General features: G+C 40.0%; 1 protein-coding gene across 3 annotated transcripts in view; it reads left to right on the top strand.

Moving 5' to 3' along the window:
* The window catches only part of LOC126184792 (uncharacterized), a 137,328-nt gene that overhangs the window by 35,662 nt on the left and 78,199 nt on the right, over positions 1 to 23,467 (top strand). The window lies entirely within an intron of this gene.

Raw genomic sequence — 23,467 nt, forward strand, 5'->3', positions numbered from 1 at the left:
ATGATATATTTTTGTAGGTACATTCAGCGGAAAATGTGGATACTACTACGAAACTTTTTCGAATAGCGTTTGTAGCAACGGAGTAATAAGTTCAAACGTCTTGCATGATGCGGCAATATTCCACGCATTCAGTGTTTATGACGTGTCTTCTGAATTAAGTATCGTCCAATGATGTACTTTTTCTATTACACTCAGAATACTGCCTGCAAAACGTTTCACGAATACAGTTAGTAGCCAATAAGCAATAAATTAAAACGTCATGGTTGATGTGTCAGTTTTACTGCATGAAAAGCGGAAATGTAGTAAGCGATAAACTTTTTCTCATTTCATTATTTTATGGGGATCTCCAGCGGGAAAACGTTTCTTACAACTTTGCAATTATGTGAAAGGTTTGCTGCAAGTCTCTAAGTTCTCTCATTCTCAAATACTGGATAAATGAAGCACGGATATTCTCGTGTCTTGAGCTACACTGCTTTTTCACTCCCGCCCCATCCCCTTTCACAGGAGAGTGGTTCTTACCACCACGGTGATTATTTCCAGGCAATTAATGAAATGAGTGCCAGTTTTGGTTAAAACGATCCAGTGGTTTACGAGGAGATGTAGAACAACATAACGGAGTGGCGACAGGAAGTCCGTTAAATTAACGATGCCAGATTCGGCGGGGCAAAGGCAAAAGAAAAAGAAGAAGACGAGGCCCGGCCTCGATGAGGCTACTAGAGACGGAGTACAACTTCAGATATAGGAAGTAAATCGGTCGTGCCCTGTCTTAAGAACCATCCTGACCTTAGCCTTAAACTTGAAATAATGGACTGTAGACCACCAGCTGTACCAATACAATTTATTTCTCTACAGGTTTTGGTTCATAAAACCACCATCACTGGACTGCTACAACTGCTCAGTTAAACATAATGTAGGATAACCAGACAAATCAATGTTCTCAAAACTTATAGTTGTAACGTCATTTAAAAGATGGACATTGGTAATTTTTATATAGGTACAACGACACTTCACTATGAATTTGCTTCTGTCTTATCTCAGGTCACCTGTTCAGCTGAGTCGTAACGTGGTTGTCTCACATGTAGTGAGCCCAGGTTCGATTTCCGGCCGGGCTGGGAATTTTCTCCGCTCGTAGACTAGGTGTTGTGTTGTCCTCATTATCACCAACACGCAAGTAGCCCAATGTGGGGTGCCTGAAATAAGACTTCCAATCGGCGGCCGAACTTCCCCGGATTGGGCCTCCAGGTCATCAGTGCCACACAATCATTTATCTTTTTGTCTTATCTCACACAATATTTGCTAATCATTAGCACAACTTACACTATGTGATCAAAAGTATCTGGACACCTGGCTGAAAATGACTTACAAGTTCGAGGCGCCCTCCATCGGTAATTCTGGAATTCAATATGGTGATGGCGCACTCTTAGTCTTGATGACAGCTTCCACTCTCGCAGCCATACGTTCAATCAGACACTGGAAGGTTTCTTGGTGTATGGCAGCCAATTCTTCACGGAGTGCTGCACTGAAGGAGGTATCGATGTCGGTCGGTGAGGCCTGGCACGAAGTAGGCGTTCCAAACATCTCAAAGGTGTTTTACAGGATTCATATCGAAACTCTGTACAGGCCAGTACATTACAGGGATGTTACTGCCGTGTAACCACTCCGCCACAGGCCGTGCATTATGAAAAGGTGCTCGATCGTGTTGAAAAATGCAGTCGCCATCCCCGTACTGCTCTTGAACAGTGGGAAGCACGAAGGTGCTTAAAACATCAACATAGGCCTGTGCTATGATAGTGCCACGCAAAACAACAAGGGGAGCAAGCGCCCTCCATGAAAACGCGGCCACACCATAACACCACCGCCTATGAATTTTACTGTTGGCACTACACATGCTGGCAGATGACGTTCACCAAGTATTCGCCATACCCTCACCCTGCCATCGGAACGCCACATTGTGTACCATGATTCGTCACTCCATATATCGTTTTTCCACTGTTCGATCGTCCAGTGTTTACGCTCATTACACCAAGCGACTCGTCGTTTGGCATTTACCGGCAGGATGTGTGGCTTATGAGTAGCCGCTCGACCGTGAAATCCGAGTTATCTCACCTTCCGCCTAACTGTCATAGTACTTGCAGTGGACCTTGATGTAGTTTTGAATTGCGGTGCGGTTTCGTTTTCTTTCTTCCAGTTTCAACTAAGACAGCAAGGCATGTAAACCATTACACAGATTGGTTCTCACACATATTTTCCTTCTCCTTATACACAATGTCAAGCAAAAACTCTGTACATAATAATGTGCTGTTTTGTTTTATTCCTTGCGGTCGGTTTTCCAGTAAGCATTAATAGTGTAGTTATGGCTTATCGGCTCATGATTAGAATACTAATCCGGAAACTAAAACGTCCGAAGCTTTCTAATCCTACCTATTCGCAGATTAAAACTATGGGAATTACTGTCATTGAAGTTACTATCCTCATAGGTCCAGCAGCTAAAGAGGTCCCTTTCATACTTTGTATAACAATGATCCCAGCTTTTCTTCGCAATGAAGGTTTCGTTTGCAGTAACGATAAAGAATAATTTTTGAGCACAGTTAAAAAAACTGGAGTCAGTAGGAGCATACTGGTAATTTTTTGTAGAATTCAGCCACTTATCGTTTTTCCAGAAAAGCAGCAAACGGTGGATGGACAAAGTTTCACTTGCCCGTTTAATTTAATCTTGTGAATCTATGTATCTGTTATTTTCAGAAACCGGTTATTTTAATGGTTTTAACAGTCAGATTAAACTGGCATGGGAAAAAACCGATATAAGAGAAAATCGGTTGTCTGAGCGATAACCGCCAATCCTAGGAGGAGAAGATTCAAAATGGTTCAAATGGCTCTGAGCACTATGGGACTTAACTTCTGAGGTCATCAGTCCCCTAGAACTTAGAACTACTTAAACCTAACTAACCTAAGGACATCACACACATCAATGCCCGAGGCAGTATTCGAGCCTGCGGCCGTAGCGGTCGCGCAGTCCCCTAGAACTTAGAACTACTTAAACCTAACTAACCTAAGGACATCACACACAACCATGCCCGAGGCAGGATTCGAACCTGCGGCCGTAGCGGTCGCGCGGTTCCAGACTGTAGCGCCTAGAACCGTTCGGCCACCACGGCCGGCGAGGAGAATATTGGCAGAGAGGGAGTGGGTGGGTGGAAGGACTTTAGGATGTGTATTCAGTACCTGTACATATTTAGTTACCCAGCTGGATGTAGGAAACCGCCTAAAAATTACATCCAGGCTGGCTGGCTCACCAGCCCTCGATTGTTAATCCGTGATGCGGATTCAATCTGGGGCAGGCACACCTCCCTGTTTCCCAGGAGCTGCACGTTAACGCTCTCGGCTATTTGGGCTTGCATATTTTCCTGTCTGTAGTTGCAGGCTAATCTCAGGAACTGCTGAAGGGACTGTGATACGATTTTCATTAATAGGTAGACTGATGCACGAGGAAGGATCGTGTGTATAATTTAATACTACTGCGCCAGCAAGTTATCCGGTTGTGGATACCTACAAGGAAACATTCCCAAGTGACAATAAACGATCTTGATTAAACTTGTGTGTGTGTGTGTAGAGGGGGCAAAATGACGTAATACTTTTGTTTTGTCCAACTTCACTTTTAAGGGGTAAAACACACCCCGAAAGGTAATTTGGCATATTAGGTTTGGAGGGAATATCTTCGAAACGACCATATGTAAAAAATGTTTCTTGTAGAAGAGTTGATATGTAATTAACGTTATTGAAAGCTGTATAATCGAATTTTGTAGTAATTTAAAATTTTTCAAAATACTGCACCACCATTAATTAATTTTGAAAAGTGAAAACTTTTGTTACAACGTAAGTTAAAGAAGCTTTCAAGCTACATACATTCATGTGTAATAAAGCTGGTTTCTGAATACTGTTTTTTCTGGTTTTGGGAAAAGAAGCTGTACACAATGTGCTGTCAGAGTATTTTTAATATACCTAATTAAAATACCTAAACATTTATTATTAGACTAGTTATTTATTTTACTTATATTTCTTTTATATTTTAAATTGTTATTTTATGTTTTACATTCATTTTTTATTTTTCTTAGTTTACTGTTTTACGAACGTGTATGTTGTTAATTGAAAGTAATAAATAACTCATTATTATGATACAAGAGCATTATAATAATGATAATCTGTAAATAAATGTTTAAAACATAACGTTTTCGTACACCATGCACATAAAATGAAAGAAATTTATTCACATATTATACATGACGAAGAACACAATACAAAACAAAATTCAGCACTATTTCAAATTATCGTGGATTACCTTCTAACTACCCTGATTTGTATCAGGCATGTCTCACTACACTGGTAAGCCTTGGCGAAAAAAGTGACTGCAGCTTAATTATAGTGTCTGGCAAGAGGAGATTGACATCAAAATCATTCAACAGAGCTACATCTGAAAATTTTCTCAGAAGTTTCTTCCAACATCTGAAAATCTCACAACGTTCTTCCAACATCGAGCCGTCTATGTACTATGTCTGTACCTGTACCGTCGAGTCCTTTGGGATCATTAGATGAACAACTTTCTTGTCCTCGTTAATGACGTTCAAAACGGTTTTTTCTCACTGACAACCCTTCTTTTCGTAGTTTTAAAAGAAACTAATGATGAATTTGGACCGAGAATTCAAGAATCTCTTTTGGAAGCTCCGAAAGTCCTGACAACATCGAACTCTGGTAAACAAACGTCTGATCAATTCAAAAGATATTCTAAAGACGCTTTCTTTCTCAGCGAGAAAGAAAAATCAGTATTATTGTTAAATTCTTAGGGCTGCCAATGTGAAAGAACCATATAGAGCATCGTACCTCAGTACATGGAACTTCTTCATTTGGTGGTCCCAAAGGGCTCGACAGCACAGGTACAATCCTCAGATGGGTACAGATATCATGTAGGAAGAACTTTGTGAGAAAATCTTCAGATCTAGTTCTGTTGAATAATTTTGATGTTAATCTCCACTTGACAAACAATAAAATTAAGCTGCAGTCACTAGTGCATAATCAGTACTTTTCGCTAATGCTTAGCAATATACTGAAATAATCCTGATAGAAACCAGGACATTAAAAAGATCACCCACGGCAATTTAAATTCCTGCAGTGTTCTCCATCATGTATATTGTGCGAAGAAATTGCGTTCATTTTATGTGAATGGCGTAAATAACGTTGTGTTTTAAATCATTTATTTAAAGATTATCATTATTGTAATGATTTTTATCATAACAATTACTTAGTAATTATTTTCAATTGATGAAATACACGTACGTGAAACAGTAAACTAAAAAAACAAAAATGGCTACAAAACAGAAATTAGAAATTTAAAACATAAAAGAAATATTAGTAAAATAAATAACTTGACTAATAATGAATGTTTAGACATTTTAATTATGTATGCTGGCAATACTCTGCCACCACACAGTGTACAAATTATTTTTGAAAAATGAAGCTTGAAAGCTTCTTTAATCTATGTTGTAATAAAAGTTTTGATTTTTAAAAATTAATTAACAGTGATGGGGAATTTTGTAAAATTTCAAATTATTAGAAAAATCGATTATATAGTTTTCAATAATTTTACTTACGTACCAGATTTTATATGAGAAACATTTTTTGTATATATTCCTTTCGAAAGTACTCCCTCCAGACGTAATATGCCAAATTATCTTTCGGGGTGTGTTTCAACACTTAATGTGAAATTGGGCATAAACAAAAAATACGTACTGCATTATTTTTCCTGCTCTACATACACGCCATGTTTCATCAGCATCGTTTATTGACACCTGGGAATGTTCCCTTGTTAGTGCTGCCCGTCTGAAGCGGGGTTAGGTCGCTAGTTATTTCATAAAAATCGTCGCAGCAGATGCTTCTTCAGCTACGAGCCGCTCGAAGTTCTGCGAGTCAGTACTGCTGCACACGTGCGGTTCTCCCTCTTCCTGTGAGATGGACAATTTCTACTCGCGGGATCGACCGGGCTGCCTTTCCCCAACCTGATATGGATGACAGCGGAATTGATAAAGGTGCAAACAGAGACGCGCACGGAACGTGAGGAAGCGAGCGCTGTAAAGGAAGAAGCAATTGGCAAACCGTGCCCCAGGTGGGTGTGGAAGCCGGAGGCCCGGGCGAGTCCAGAAATAGGGAGCAGCAGACTGTCGATCAGCCCCTGGCAGCGCCCACACGCTCCCCTTGCAGAGCGTGCGCAACCGCCAAGCAGGAGGGCTTACCGCAGCACAGCTCCCCGGCGAACAGACCACAACACCCAGACTGCTTGTTTTACTTAACAAAGCCGGCGGGAGCGCATCGAGCCCCAAACTGAGACTGCTAAACACGACCGAACGTGATTCTAAGCTGCCATCGCAGGCAATGTACACTACCGCTCAAAAGTTTTCGATCACCTATCACACTTACGGATTTGTTGTTCAAACAGTTATTTCGTTCCGAATATTCTGTCATACCCCCGTTCTCATAATAAAGCAAGTGTAGACGTGTGAAGACTAAGCGCCTCTGTTGTGTACCTCAGCCGTCCTCAAAGTGTTGGGGGGTAGAGGAAGACGGGCAGAACAGGGAGTAATGGAAGGGGAGCGCCGGCCGGCTTGCAATGCAGTATTTATATTTCGTATTACGTAAGATAATACTTCCTGCGAACAAATATTACTAGATTCAGATTCTTATTTCCGTGAACCAAGGAAACTCCTCCATCGTTGATTTGCTGTCTTATTTCACAAGAACTGACCAGTAGATCCTGTCAGTGGGAATGATGAGAAACGTCGCGAATAATATGTCATCACACACCCCCCGTCACCGATCACCCGCAGGGTTACCTGCTTACTAAACATTTATCAACCGTAATTGACAATAAGCTGCTTGACAATGTGACCGCCACTTTCTTGCGCGACTGACTACAAAAACACATCGTTAACCACAGCCACTGTGAATGTACACTCGATATCTGCCAGGCTTCCGGAGTCATTTCAAGGGTACTGAGTTAGCTAGAAGTTGAATTCTAATGCGTGTTCAGTGGAGATAGTTGACCGGACATAAAATAAAGTGATATGAATTCTGCCATTCCCATGAATAAGTGGCTGGTTCACAGTGGTAACAAGAGATACCATGGAAGTGATTCACCTAATGTCTCTTCTCCTTCGAAAGTATACAGTTATAATAAGGAAATAGATTCGAATTTAAACGAAATACGTTCTTCTTTCGCATCTTTCTCCTTTGCGATCAGCAAAAGTTAGTGCTGAACGTAAAACCGAAGTGCATAAATGTCAAGTTGATTGTCTGACGTTAGGCTTTTCAGCATTCTTTTGCATAATGAGGAACGATAGCAGTGTGTTCTTTGTTTGGAGATTTTAGTCAACGATAGCTTGAAGTCTATAAAACTGAACAGACACCTGTAGACCAAACATCCAGGGCTTTTAAGTGAACCCATCGCGTTTTCTAAGCGTCATGCGCGACAACTGAAATGAAATGTCAGATTCCTCAAAAAACAGGTATCATTTCCTAAGATAGCTCAAAGAGCATTTCTGGAGGTATCCTATTGAAAAATCCAAATGACCACACATTATTGGTGATAAATTAATTCTTCTCGCAGCTGCCAAAACGTGCGAAATCACGCATGGTGAAAGCTTTGTCCTCGGTCTGAAATCGATACCGCTCTCAGATGATGAAAAACCAATTGCTACCACGTCTTCATGATAGCCCAAAATTTGTCTGACAACTTAGTGACAGTACTGATATCGGAAATCTTTTCCAGCTTCATGTTTTTAAATGCTAGTGTTACGAAAATGAAATTCACGAAGACCGGGTGGACCAGCTATTTTTTTAAAATCTGTGGAAGGGGCGAGTGTAGGAGAAGATATTTTTATTCTTGTAAATTCCTTTTCTGTTTGTAAAAATCTGTCAGCAACAAACTGTGTTGGCATATTACAGATAAGGCGAAGGCATTTGCTGGAACTCAAAGGGGGTTCATGGCAAGAGTGTGTGCTGTTTCTTATTCTGTAAAATTCACACACTGCATGATACACAGAGCAGCATTGGCTTCTAAAATAATACAACTGGAAGTCAGTAAAATGCTGAATTCTATTAATACAGGATATTTTTGAATTAATTTTATATTTTCATTATTTTTGAATTTTGTTGATAATTAATAGCAAACTTTCAAACTCGGCATAAATAATGAATGTAACTTTCTATGTATAATGATAATTTTTAAAGCTTGCAGAAGAATCTTTCTCTAGTAAATCTGCTTTTAATGGTTTGTTAACTAAGCAAACTGATATGTGACCATTTAATTCTTCCTTACTGTTGAAGTAGAGTAAACACATATCACAAACAAATTTTAATTCTTCATGTTTTGTAATTTGACTTGAAACAAGCCTAGATAAATTTTTAATATAACAATGGTGCGAATTTTCATAATTTTTCAAATAAAGCAAATTTATATGTTTCTATTTCTTACATTTCATAACTTTTAATAGATACACTTGATATGTTTTGTCAAATGAATAAGCATTAATAGATACATTATTTTGATCTGAGTTTTTGGACTGTTATCAACCATTACAGACATTTCAAATTTTCAAGTTTCTAATCAGTATCAAGACCAACATTTTTATATTTTGTAACTTTACCTACATTTTTGTCTACAGGAAACAAATCAGATTTTACATATATACTGGATGTGAATATTTTAATACCAGATATGGAAACTGAATTTGTATGGAGCTTAGTAATGAGTTTACAGTTCTTTTGCAGAGAGATATTTGAAATTAATAATTAATTTTTTGAAGATGAAAAGGTTAAATTCAGATATAATGGTTTAAGAAAAAAGGAAAACAATATTACTGAATTTCATGATTTGGAATTTTCAGCTTAACTGAAATTTAATTTTTTTTTTACTGTGAATGGGTCATCTGAGGACCACATTCATTTTCAGTTTTTTCATTCTTTGCTCTTTTATTTTCTTCCAGTACCATTTTGAACCAGTCTTTTTAGCTACCCTTCTTTCGAATCTTTCTATTTTCAATACTTTTTTGAGAAAGGCTTCTCTGTTGTTTATATCTACTGCTTTTGCATTGCTTCTTCCTAAACCTTTTTTTTAATTCATTGACCCAGCTTGTTGTGAACTTCTTACACCACAGATATTCGAAAATCTTCTTAGTCTACTGCCTTGCATTCAAAATAAATATCCAAAAAACATGAGTCTTCTTTTTCTCATTATGTTTGAAATATTTTCCATATTTTGGTATATTTCAGCATTACTTCATAATTTCCAGCCTTACTGTGTTTTGTGGTCCTAATATTTTCTATAGAATTCGCCTTTCTCGTACTTTTATTTTATCTAAATTATGATTTAATGGCAGGCATTCGCTTCCACGTAAGTATTCTGACTTCACTATTGTGTTGTAATGCCTTATTTTTGGATTTTTGAATAGGCACATTTTATTGTAAAGGATTTTGGTGATACCATATGCTCCCCATTTCATGCAACCTTTCATCTATTGGAGATTTTTCCAAAGAATTACCTTGGATTATCTCTCCTAGATATTTGAAGTTTTTTACCCTTTCTATTCGGCCAATATCTGTTTAAAAAAGGTTTGGAGAATCCTTAACGTTTGTCAAAAATTTTGTTTATTCTGCAGAAATTCTTAAGCCAATTCTGCTGGCTATTTCTTCCAGCAAATTTATTTGTTATAGCAGATACCACATTTTCGGAAAGTAAAGGAAAATCACCTGTAAATGCAAGACAGTCGATTTCGATCTTGCTTTCTCTTCCTTACCTTATAGGTGAAATGTTGAGTTCAATAAGTTTTTCATTTCAAATTCTCACTGTTTTCTCCAACACACTATTACAAAGAACTAGGGATGGGCCATCACCTTGTCGTACATCTCTTTTTATTTTGAAAGGCTGTGAAATTTCCCTCATAAATTTTATTTTACACACTGTATCTGTAAGTGTTTCACAGATTCGGTTTGCCAGTTTAGGCTTTACGCCAGATTCTCGAATTATTTTATCTATAGTTTCTTTGTCAACAGGCTCAAAAGCCATTTTCAAATCGAGAAACTTAACTACAATGTCCTTTGAATTAAATAATCTGTGGCGAATTACTGACCTGAGATGAAATATTTCTTCTGAGCGTAATCTGTTACTAGAACCACCTTCATTAAATATTATTACTTTTTATTTTATATATATATATATATATATATATATATATATATATATAACGACTTGTGTACTTTTTCCTTAGAGTATAATAAGTCTGAACCTACAAATTATTTCTACTGAATGATGTCATGAAGGAACATGAATGAGATGTAGGTAAAATTAATACAATTGGCGTAGTACATTGTGGCAGCCTTCTTCAACAATCCGAGGATATATTTTATGGATCATAACAGACCGCTTGCTAACAATAGAACAGGTGGAATTAACAGAATTCTCACGCAACAGGACACTTCGAAACGAAATTAAATCGAAGACTCTTGAAAATTTTTGGGTTCAGTCTCAAAATGAACACCGCAGTTTAACAAGGAGGGCAGTGTATGTGTTATTATCCTTTGCATCAACGTACTTGTATGAGTCAGCACTTTCTGTAAAGGCATTAATCAGGATGAAACATAGTTTCAATGCCAGCTGTTTCAAAGATCCAACCAAGACCGGATCTGCTTTCTTCAGAAATTCGAGCACACACATCACACTAAATGTGCAAATATTAGAAAATTCCAGAATGTTGAACCATGTCTATTTTTACTCTTGTTTAGTTTCTTTTTGGATGATCAGTTTCGATATAACAGTTTTTAAATTGGTATTTAAATGTTACCTATGTTCTGTCATCATTCGTACATCATGATCTTTCAAATATTAAAATATTCCAAATGGATTAAAAGAAATATAGATGGATCAGTTAAACTTTAACTAACTACTTTGGGAACTAATTTATAAAGAAATCCATATGTAGTAGAATACTCATACTTGTTCAGTTCAAATAACTGCACAAACCGCCTTGGTTATTTATAAACTAGTTGTGAGTATTAACTTCCACCGTTTTTGAATAACACAATTTTGTGATAATTTTTAAAAATCTTCGACTCTCATGTGGTCGAATAATTATTTTTATTGTTATTTAGTCGCTCACAAAATATTTATATTCCTCAGGTCAGAGATTCTCTTCCATCCTTAATCCTAAACAGCACTGAAAAAAAACTTTTCTTCTTGTGCAAGGAATTTGGGGAAAACTGTGAGCCATCACTTAGTCTGGACTAAACACACAGCTGCAGTCTGTAAGAAGGTGTATGCATCGCTTCGTTCAGTACAAAAATATAAAGAAGTATTTCCTCTCAAGCTAAAAAAGAAACTTGTAGAGTCACTAATATTCCCTGTCCCTTATTATGGTTGGTTGGTTGGTCGGTTCATTGGTTGATTTGGGGGAGGGGACCTAATCGTGAGGTCATCAGTCCAATTGTGTTAGGGAAGGATGGGGATGGAAGTTGGCCATGCCTTTTCAAAGGCACCATCCCGGAATTTGTCTCCCCACCAGTTTTTGCTCCTCTTGTCTATTGAAATTCTCTTCTTCTCTAGTAGCCATTATCACTTTCATTTCAGTCCTACCCTCTTTCGTCATTCCTTCCTTGACTTCAAAAATGTTAATCTAATCAATATCATTCTTAATACCTCCGTTATTTTAGTATTACTATCAGTGTTATTAATATTACTGTTATTGTCAACACAAATTATTAGTTTTGTTAATGATGCAAAGTATTATTATTGAGTTGTTACTTAACTGCTAAGTAAAAGATTCATAATTCCTCCATTATTTTATCTTCATTATTGAGGTTATTATTATTATTATTATTATTATTATTATTATTACTAGTTTTGCTAATTATTGTTTTTATTCATTTTGCAAATTATTATTATTGTGAACGTCATGTAATATTTTTTTGTATGTGTTGTCACTGGTCGGATGTAAGAGAGGACCTTAAAGGCCCTAACCTGGTCAGGCTAAATAAGCAATAAATAAATAAACAATTGACAGTTGCAATGATTAGACAGAAGTGGATAGCGTGGGCAGTTTTTGTGGCAAGCGTGGGAAGTGCTGAGGAAGGAAAGACTAATGGGGGATCTATGTTTCAGAAGGGGGCGCTTCGAAGATTGTTTGAGAACCCCTAGTGTATCCGACTGATTGTTCACACATATGGGTGCTGATGAGTATTCACAGCAACACTGACGTGCCTTTACCTAAGATGGTTCCATTCAAATATCTCTCATTCCTTCAGCTGTCTGTGTAGCAATCAGTTCGCATTAGTTGACGGAACTTTGTGTGCATCTAGGCACAGCACGTTTATATGGTCTGTGTTAAGACAGACTATTTCACAGTTGTATATCTTTTACATTTTGTTGGCTCATATATGATGAAAATGTATGTTCGATCCATTGATCTACACTGTTTCTCTCCTGTGAAGATGATTGTTATCATTCGAAACCGGTAGAGAATAAATATACAATTGTCCAGCTTATGGCACAAAATTTAAAAAAATTATCTAACAGCTGTAGACAGTCACCTACGAAAATCTCTATATCTAACAAAGTTAATGAGTGGATCGAAAACATCCTGGCAATTTAGAACGCAAATGCGTTATCTTGTTGGAGAGTCATCTATCTACACTGAAGTAACATCTGATGTGCCCCAAATGAGTGTAATAAAACTGTAGAATGTTACGTATTACTGACTTAGCAGAAGACGTAAATTTCAGTCTCAGGCTTTGCGCAGATGATGCACTTGTTTGTGACTAAATTATATCTAATAAAACTTGCAGTAATATGCAGTTAGATCTCAACAAAATATCGGTGTGTTGTAAAGACTAGTAACTTGCTCTTAATGAAGAAAAATACACAGCTGTACATTCAAGAAAAGAAAAAGTGTGATACCCTTTCACTAAAAGACCAAAGAATCGCAACTAGAGCCAGTCATGTTGTATAAATACTTGAGAATAAACAATGTGTGTAGGAATGAAATGGAATGACCATATAGGCTCAGTTGTACATACAGTAAATAGCAGTCTACAATTTATTCTTAGGACATTGGGAAACTGCAGTTGGTGTACAAAAGAGAGTACAGAACACTTGTTCATCTCACACTGCTCAAGTGCATGAAGCCTATATCATGTAAGTTGATTGCTGAATACATTCGATTATACTGCTGTTTAAAGTTGTCGTGTTCTGTGCACTTATTCAGTACATTAGGCACCTCTGACTTTTTCATGTTCGACAGAAATTTGTAGATATGTGGAATCGCACTTCATGGAGGCATTGTACTCACTGGAGAAACATTGATTAAAGTGCAATTGCTTATAAAGTAACTGCTTCGAAGAAGAGCAGATTAATGATATACTTGAACATGGTGAATTTGTATTTTTTTAATTTTGAACGGTTTATCGCCTATGAACAGTCATCTAAAACTGGTGGAACTTCAAATAATGTAATCTAAAATAGATACTAAAGGATTATGAAATAGCTGACATCATAGGGATATCAAAAGAAAGAGTTTGGTTCTTTCTGCACGAAGAACTCAAAAGGAGATAGCTTTTCGGGTTTGATGGCCACAAAGAAATGTGAAAGCCAATTTCTTAGCAATTTTCGTAATGTTTGAAAAATAATCTAACAGATTTTGTCCACCGATTTGCTACTGTGACTGGAATGGGGGTCGACCACTTAACGCCAGAAACGGATCAGCAATCAAAGCAGTGGGTCCAAGTCACCATCCTAACTGTTGTATACTATGCAAGTGTTCCGGATAAAATGGGTGAAATAAAAAAAAATGAAGTTACCTTTCACTGGGCCAGTGCAAGAAGTGCGAATTTGGAAAAAGGATATCTGATGTACATAGCTTTGTACTCCCGCCTTATTCAACCGAATAGACAACTCTGACTCCTGACTGTTCTACAGAAATTTGGAGACATCCGGAATTGCCCTTCAGGGAGACATCGTACTATCTGGAGAACTGTCGCATAAAGTGGATTTACTTATAAGGGGATTGTGTCGAGAAAGACCGGATTATTTATATAAAACATACACTGTCGGCATGTTATATAGAATTTCATAATGTCTTCTAGTCCATGATATCAAAACAACAACATAACACCTTAGAAGTTATCAGGAACTGATTACACAGTACGACTTTTTATTCTTTATTCGCCAGTGTACGAATGTCACATGTACTTCTCTCTCTCTCTCTCTCTCTCTCTCTCTCTCTCTCTCTCTCTCTGTCACACACACATATATACAAAACACAACCACACACACACACACACACACACATACGTATTTTACACATATTTATTGATGCACGATAGTCAGCAACAGTTACGTTGCGCCTTTCCGAGTTAATTAGCAAACGAAATCAGCCAATCTGGCCCTTGTACTTGCAGATTCAAACGGCCCACCAGGTATAATTAGTGGCAGCTGTTCTCATTGTGCAGATGATAGGGCACTCTTCAGCTTTTGGCTCGGGTTCGGTCCTTACTTTCACCCCATGTCTAATTTATGTGTCGCTCCCTTGTTCGCATTGAGGAAAGCAAACGAAAAACACGTTGGCAACACCGACTCTGTCGGGACACTTGAATTTGCGCGCGTAATGGCCTCACTGGCTAACCTCAATGTCAAATATCTCCGAAATGGCGCAACGTATCGATTTTTTTTCTGAACAGTTATTTCTCAGCACAATCTACCCTGCAACTCTGTTACAAGCTTTCCAGACTTTCTTTTCACCCTGTATATTTCATCTGATCTACAGGGTATTACAAAGAGGCAAAAAGGTACGGCCAAACTTTCAGGAAACATTCCTCACACACAAATAAAGAAAAGATGTTACGTGGACATGTGTCCGGAAACTCTTAATTTCCATGTTAGAGCTCATTTTAGTTTCGTCATTATGTACTGTACTTCCTCGATTCACTGCCAGTTGGCCCAATTGAAGGAATGTAATGACTTCGGTGCTTGTGTTGACATGCGACCCATTGCTCTACAGTACTAGCATCAAGCACATCAGTAAGTAGGATCAACAGGTTAGTGTTAATCACGAACGTGGTTTTGCAGTCAGTGCAATGTTTACAAATGCGGAGTTGGCAGATGCCCATTTGATGTATGGATTAGCACGGGGCAATAGCCGTGGCGCGGTACGTTTGTATCGAGACAGATTTCCAGAACGAAGGTGTCCCGACAGGAAGACGTTCTAAGCAATTGATCGGCGTCTTAGGGAGCACGGAACATTTCGGCCTATGACTCGCGACTGGGGAAGACCTAGAACGACGAGGACACCTGCATTGGACGAGGCAATTCTTCGTGCAGTGACGATAACCCTATTGTCAGCATCAGAGAAGTTGCTGCTGTACAAGGTAACGTTGACCACGTCACTATATGGAGAGTGCTACGGGGGAACCAGTTGTTTCCGTACCATGTACAGCGTGTGCAGGCACTATCAGCAGCTGACTGGCCTCCACGGGTACACTTCTGCGAATGGTTCATCCAACAATGTGTCAATCCTCATTTCAGTGCAAATGTTCTCTTTACGGATGAGGCTTCATTCCGACGTGATCAGATTGTAAATTTTCACAATCAACATGTGTGGGCTGACGAGAATCCGCACGCAATTGTGCAATCACGTCGTCAACACAGATTTTCTGTGAACGTTTGGGCAGGCATTGTTGGTGATGTCTTGATTGGGCCCCATGTTCTTCCACCTATGGAGCACGTTATCATGATTTCATACGGGATACTCTACCTGTGCTGCTAGAACATGTGCCTTTACAAGTACGACACAACATGTGGTTCATGCACGATGGAGGTGCTGCACATTTCAGTCGAAGTGTTCGTACGCTTCTCAGTAACAGATTCGGTGACCGATGGATTGGTAGAGGCGGACCAATTCCATGGCCTCCACTCTCTCCTGACCTCAACCCTCTTGACGTTCATTTATGGGGGCATTTGAAAGCTTTTGTCTACGCAACCCCGGTACCAAATGTAGAGACTCTTCGTGCTCGTATTGTGGACGGCTGTGATACAATACACCATTCTCCAGGGCTGCATCAGCGCATCAGGGACTCAATGCGACGGAGGTTGGATGCATGTATCCTCGCTAACGGAGGAAATTTTGAACATTTCCTGTAACAAAGTGTTTGAAGTCACGCTGGTACGTTCTGTTGCTGTGTGTTTCCATTCCATGATTAATGTGATTTGAAGAGAAGTAATAAAATGAGCTCTAACATGGAAAGAAAGCGTTTCCGGACACATGTCCACATAACATATTTTCTTTCTTTGTGTGTGAGGAATGTTCCCTGAAAGTTTGGTCGTACCTTTTTGTAACGCCCTGTATATCTATAGCGTATTTCGCCCAGCAGTTTCATCTGAATCCTGAGTAACTCTGTAATTCTGCCTGGGCAAGAAATATGCATAAAGGCATGGACAGCGGTTCAACTCTTTTGACGTGATAATGGAACATTCACTTTTGCAAGTATTTCATCTCACTTTTCACACTCACTCACATTTCATCTTCGTTTGTCGTACTGGCCGTACAAACAAGAGAAGGCAGGGTTTTTTAATTTTAAGGTATTCCAGTTCAACTAAAAATAGAAGAAAACTACCAACAGTTAGTTAGTCAGTTAGTTAGTTAGTTACGTTGGTTAGTTGGTTTCCTGTTCCATGGACCATTTTCACGATATATCGTAATAATGTGGAACGAGTTATTTTATATTCGCATCACAAATTAATTTGGCTACATGCTGAACTTTTATAAACTTTTTAGTTATTTCTTACTATAAAGGGTGAATCACCTAAAACTTGCACCACAAACACTGCGGAAATGAGAAGTGTTATTGATGTGCTGTTTTCTCAGTATGGATTGGTTCTGAGAGGCTCGTGTTCTTCGCCAATAAACGATTGTACGTACTTAGAAAGTGTACTTTTTGTGCAAACATACGCTTTTTCAATGGAGCAATTTCTATTTACATTAACAAACTACAGTTAGGGTAAATTAGAATGTCAGTGGCGTTTGTTGGAAGAATCTAGTGAGAGTCATTCACGAGATATCGCATTTTTATAAGTTTCCACGCCGACGCTTGTTTGTGCCATTCAACCTGAGTAGTTGCTAGGTACTATGTTGTTACATTGCTTACAGTGTATTTTTGTGTTCGTTAAGTGCAATGCTACATGCTTGTCAGTTATTGTGGTGACAGTCCAAGCAGCAGTCGTGAGTGGTGGTGGAATTAACCAACGCAGAAAAGCTGACATGTTAATGAGTGTGTAGGAAGAATGCAGTTCGTTCTTGTACGGTGTATGCGGCAAAATATCCCAATAGACGTATCCATTGGCAGTTATTTCTCAACCTCTTCAAACAGTTATGTGAAAGTGGTAGTGTAATACCTAGACAACGTAACACAAGGAAACAAGTAACGACAGAAGAGGGGATATTAATGTTGATCCGTACGTTAACTCCTGCGCAACTGCACGGGGAAGTAGCATGAGTCAGGAAAGTGTCCTATGCATTCTCCATCGACATAGGTTGCATCTTAATCACAACCCTCTCCATCCAGAGCTGCATGGAAACGATTGTGAGAATCATGTTAATTTCTGTACATGGGCATTAAGACAGGATACTCAAGACGTGTCATATACCTTGTATCATTTACCAATCATGGCCAAGTAAACCGCCGAAGCATGCGTTATTGGTTTGCTGACAGTCCCAGCTGACTTCGATAGGTGGAAATCAGCGTCTGTGGAGTGCAAACATATGGTGTGGCCTAGCAAGCCATCAGCTCATAGGTACATTTTTCATAGTCGGAACACTGAACGCGCAGAAGTATCGCAGCCTCCTAACAGATCATCTTCCACGGATGCTAAAGGATGTTCCTCTGCAGATTAGGGGGAATCTGTAGGACTAACATGACGGCTGTCCAGCCCATAGTACACGAAGAACTACTGAAAGTCTTCAAGAATTGTTCCCAAATCGTTGGATTTGACGCAGAGGACCTGTATCTTGGCCAGCCCTTTCTCTGGGTTTGACGCTTCTAGACTTTCTTCTGTGGGGATACCTGAACGACCTGTCTACAAGGACATACCCGTACACTCGACCGTATGCAGCGACATATTACTGCAGCCTGCTCGGACCTCTCCGCTGAAATGCTAGCACGTGTGCAGCAATCGTTCCATACCAGACTGTAAGCGTGTGTAGCCCTGAAGGTGGTCATTTTGAACACAACCTATGATGGTCTCGTTACTAGTCAGAATCTACATCACTACTGTATGCACTTGCGTTCTTCTTTAGTGTCTGCTACCACAAGTATTTTACAAGTGCCAGTGTGGCAACTTTCCAAAATGCGATATCTCGTAAATAAATCGCACTAAAATCCTGCAACATACACCACCGACATTTTAATTTACACTACTTTTACTTTGTTAATGTCAATAAGTAATGTTCCATTTAAAAAATTGTAGTTTTGCACAAAAATACACTTTCTAAGTATTATTGACATCTCTATTGATAAGCAAACAAGAAGAGCCGCTTGTTACCTTTCCATTCTGTGAAAACAGCACATCAATAGCACTTTCCATTTCCGCAATATTTGCGGTGCAAGTTTTAGGTGCTTCGCCCTGTATAGATGCGGGGAATCTCGGCATAATCATAATTTTTACTTACCGGCCGCATGTAGTTGTGAGTTTAAGAAATGCAGAAAACCTGGAATTAACAGAACGTTAGTGTGACTTGTTCTGTTATGCCTTCATTTATCTGAAATTAACACACTTCGTACCCTTTGGTAGCACTATAGTAAATTGCACATTTGTTAAGCCGCTAAGGAGATTATTTACAATCTTAGCTGCCTTAGCGGACATACCGATCTCCCCACAGCACAGAATGTGTACCTTACTTCTGTTTATTTGCTTCTTGTTTCTTTTTTGGTAGAATTTACTATAAAAGTATAATAAAACATGAAACTGTTTATCGTTTCGTGATTGCGTAACAGATAAATGAGCTATTGTGTAGGTTTTACTCGCTATGCAAGTACAATAACATTTCTTACGTGGCGAAAAATTAATAAATATTTAGAGCTGCGCTGAGGCCCATACATTCAGATATTTTCGGTAAATATTTGATCTCTCTGGGCTAATTTCCTAGATAGTAAGAAATAGAACTGCCACCAGTTACTATAAACAGCTTTATTTGAAGCTACACGTTTCGATTTTCCAACTTCTTACAGTCAGTACATTTGTTGTTCTGTGCGCCTCAACATTCCAAAAAATTCTCTTCTTGGCAAATAGTGCCTTGTGTTCTGTTTGGCGTTTTTATTGAGAACCAGCGTATTTCAGTCATGGTATAGCACTTTACTTTTTGTTAAACAGCACAGTGCTTAATCTGTAAGGTACCAATATTACAAATGCAAAAGTAACTCTGTGTGTCACGTTTTTAAGGGTGGACCACTGAATCGAATTTGATGAAGTCTGGTATAGAGATAGCCTGAACCCTCAGAAAGGAGGTGGGCTACTTAAAAAAATTAAACGAGTAGGCAGTGGCGATAGTAGTCGATAACAGTGAATCAAAGCAGCAAACAGTTTGTTGGCAATGCACTCTTTTGCAGTAAGTTGCGCAGGTAAAAAGGGCTACGTCAAACTGGAAAGTATTAAATTGCAGATCTCAAAAATATCTGTCCACGAGAGCATATGCTTATTTTTTACGGTACACCCACAATCATTCATTTTGTTTTTCATTGCGCCTGACGTAGCGAGTCCGAATAACAAAAATGGTGATTCTGGGTGAACAGTAAGAGATGAACATAAGTTCTCGCTGACTTGTGTAGATGTTTTTGAGATCTATGTTTTAGTATGACATCCAGTTATGTACCATATATTTATTAGGCATTGGCCGGCCGGGGGGGGGGGGGGGGGGGGGGAAGGGCGAGCTGTTCTAGGCGCTACAGTCTGGAACCGCGCGACCGCTACGGTTGCAGGTTCGAATCCTGCCTCGGGCATGGATGTGTGTGATGTCCTTAGGTTAGTTAGGTTTAAGTAGTTCTAAGTTCTACGGGACTGATGACCTCAGTTAAGTCCGATAGTGCTCAGAGCCATTTGAACCTATATTAGCATTCAGATATATATAAAAAAAAACAGCACTGAAATAAATGTATTCGCGCTATAGCTGTGATGCCAGACATAAAAACGTTAAACTTAAAACAGCCGACTTCGTGCGATGAAGCAGCAGAGGAGATACTCGTCGCGAGCTGTGCTTCTCCGATATTTATTCATCATAATAATACTACTGATTTGCGAGCGAACCCGCGGGTAAAGGCTAGTTGAATATGCAAATAGACAGACACTGTTTCTAATAGATCTAATCGATGGAGAACTTTCAAGTGGCACTCTGTTTACGTGCCAGTATACAGGTATCTCCCTCCATCCAAACAGGCCTCAGAAGGCACAATGATACCGACTGACCTCCGTGTCGTCACTGGATGCGGATATGGAGGGGCATGTGGTTAACACTGTGAATTTTAGTGACCCGAACCGCACTTCTCAATCAAGTAGCTCCTCAATTGGCCTGACAAGGGCTGAATACACTCTGATTGCCAATAGCGCTTGGCATATCCGGACCGACCCCCACCAATGTGCTACCCACGCCCGACAGTGCTTAACTTCGGTGATCTGAAGGGAACGGTGTTACCACTGCGGCAAGGCTGTTGGCAATATGCAGCTATTCTTTGAAGTTGTTTAATCTCCTGGCGCAGTATCAGTCAAGCTCACTGAATAATTTGTTTTCGGGGAAGATTCAAACTCCCATAAACATTACCGGATTTCAACATAATTTTTGAAGGTACTAAAATTTTATTTTTTGCAAATTAGAAACATCTACGGTATTTATTCGAACGTCAGATACAAAGGTTTTTCATGATAGTAGATTTTTATCTAAAATGACATTTATGTATAATTTTGTTAACTGAAAAAGCTTTCTTGAAAACTTATCGCGTAGAAACTTTACAAAGCACGAAGAAGGTATTCAGTACAATGCAACACTACAATTAATTTCTAATATAATATACAGTACATACTGCATGCACACACACACACACACATACACACACACACACACACACACACACACACAGATATACATATATGACACACTATTCCCGTGTCCGCATGCTGGTGCTTATATACCCGCAGCGGAGTCGCGCTGCACTGCATATATGCTGCAGCAACGCCCTCAAACGGAAATTTATATCCCCTTATATTCATACAAATAATAGAAATGATAAGTTATACACACATCAAAAAAAGTCTTGGATCACCTCGGTTCCGAGAGTTCCGTAACCTGTACAGAAAATTGGAATAGAGATCAACATAAACATCATTTCCGCCATTTTTATCGCTCATGAAAACCATACATTGCATGTTGTACCACCATAAAGCGAGACCTTCAGAGCTGGTGGCCCAGATTTCTGCACACACCTGTACCTCTAATACCCTGTAGCACGTCCTCTTTCGTTGATGCATGCCTGTATTCGACGTGGCATACTATCCACAAGTTCATCAAGGCACTGTTGGTCCAGATTGTACCACTCCTCAACGGTGATTCGGCGTAGATCCCTCAGAGTGGTTGGTGGGTCACGTCGTCCATAAACAGTCCTTTTCAATCTATCCTAGGCATGTTAGATAGGTTTCATGTCTGGAGAACCACCATAAAGCGAGACCTTCAGAGCTGATGGCGCAGATTTCTGCACACACCTGTACCTCTAATACCCTGTAGCACGTCCTCTTGCGTTGATGCATGCCTGTATTCGACGTGGCATACTATCCACAAGTTCATCAAGGCACTGTTGGTCCAGATTGTGCCACTCCTCAACGGTGATTCGGCGTAGATCCCTCAGAGTGGTTGGTGGGTCACGTCGTCCATAAACAGTCCTTTTCAATCTATCCTAGGCATGTTAGATAGGTTTCATGTCTGGAGAACATGCTGGCTACTCTAGTTGAGCGATGTCGTTATCCTGAAGGAAGTCGTTCACAAGATGTGCACGATGGGAGCGCGAATTGTCGTCCATAAAGACGACTGCCTCGCCAATATGCTGCCGATATGGTTGCACTATCGTTCGGAGGATGGCATTCAGGTATCGTACAGCCATTACGGCGCCTTCCATGACCACCAGCAGCGTACTTCGGCCCCACATAATGCCACCCCAAAACATCAGGGAACCTCCACCTTGCTGCAAAAAATGGCCCTGGGCACTATGGGACTTAACATCTGAGGTCATCAGTCCCCTAGACTTTGAACTACTTAAACCTAACTAACCTAAGGACATCACACACACCCATGCCCGAGGCAGGATTCGAACCGGCGACCGTATCGGTCGCGCGGTTCCAGACAGTAGCGCCTAGAACCGCTCGGCCACACCGGCCTGCCCACCTTGCTGCACTCGCTGGACAGTGGGTCTAAGGCGTTCAGCCTGACTGGGTTGCCTCCAAACACGTCTCCAACGATTGTCTGGTTGAAGGCATATGCGACACTCGTCGGTTAAGAGAACGTGATGTCAATCCTGAGCGGTCCACTCGGCATGTTGTTGGGCCCATTTGTACCGCGCTGCATTCTGTCGCCGGCCGCGGTGGTCTAGCGGTTCTGGCGCTGCAGTCCGGAACCGGGGGACTGCTACGGTCGCAGGTTCGAATCCTGCCTCGGGCATGGGTGTGTGTGATGTCCTTAGGTTAGTTAGGTTTAAGTAGTTCTAAGTTCTAGGGGACTTATGACCTAAGATGTTGAGTCCCATAGTGCTCAGAGCCGTTTTTTTTTCATTCTGTCTTGGCTGCAAAAATGGACCTCGCCATGGACGTCGGGAGCGAAGTTGCGCATCATGCAGCGTATTGCGCACAGTTTGAGTCGTAACACGACGTCCTGTGGCTGCACGAAAATCATTATTCAACATGGTAGCGTTGCTGTCAGGGTTACTCCGAGCCATAATTCGTAGGTAGCGGTCATCCACTGCAGTAATAGCACTTGGGCGGCCAGAGCGAGGCATGTCATCGACAGTTCTTGTCTCTCTGTATCTCCATGTCCGAACAACATCGCTTTGGTTCACTCCGAGACGACTGGACACTTCCCTTATTGAGAGCCCTTCTTGGCACAAAATAACAATGCGGACGCGATCGAACCGCGGTATTGACCGTCTAGATATGGTTGAACTACAGACAACACGAGTCGTGTATCTCCTTCCTGGTGGAATGACTGGAACTGATCGGCTGTTCAAAAATGGTTCAAATGGCTCTGAGCACTATGGGACGTAACTTCTGAGGTCATCAGTCCCCTAGAACTTAGAACTACTTAAACCTAACTAACCTAAGGACATCACACACATCCATGCCCGAGGCAGGATT

This window comes from Schistocerca cancellata, chromosome 4 (assembly GCF_023864275.1).
Source record: "Schistocerca cancellata isolate TAMUIC-IGC-003103 chromosome 4, iqSchCanc2.1, whole genome shotgun sequence".
In the NCBI taxonomy this organism is placed as follows: Eukaryota; Metazoa; Arthropoda; class Insecta; order Orthoptera; family Acrididae; genus Schistocerca; species Schistocerca cancellata.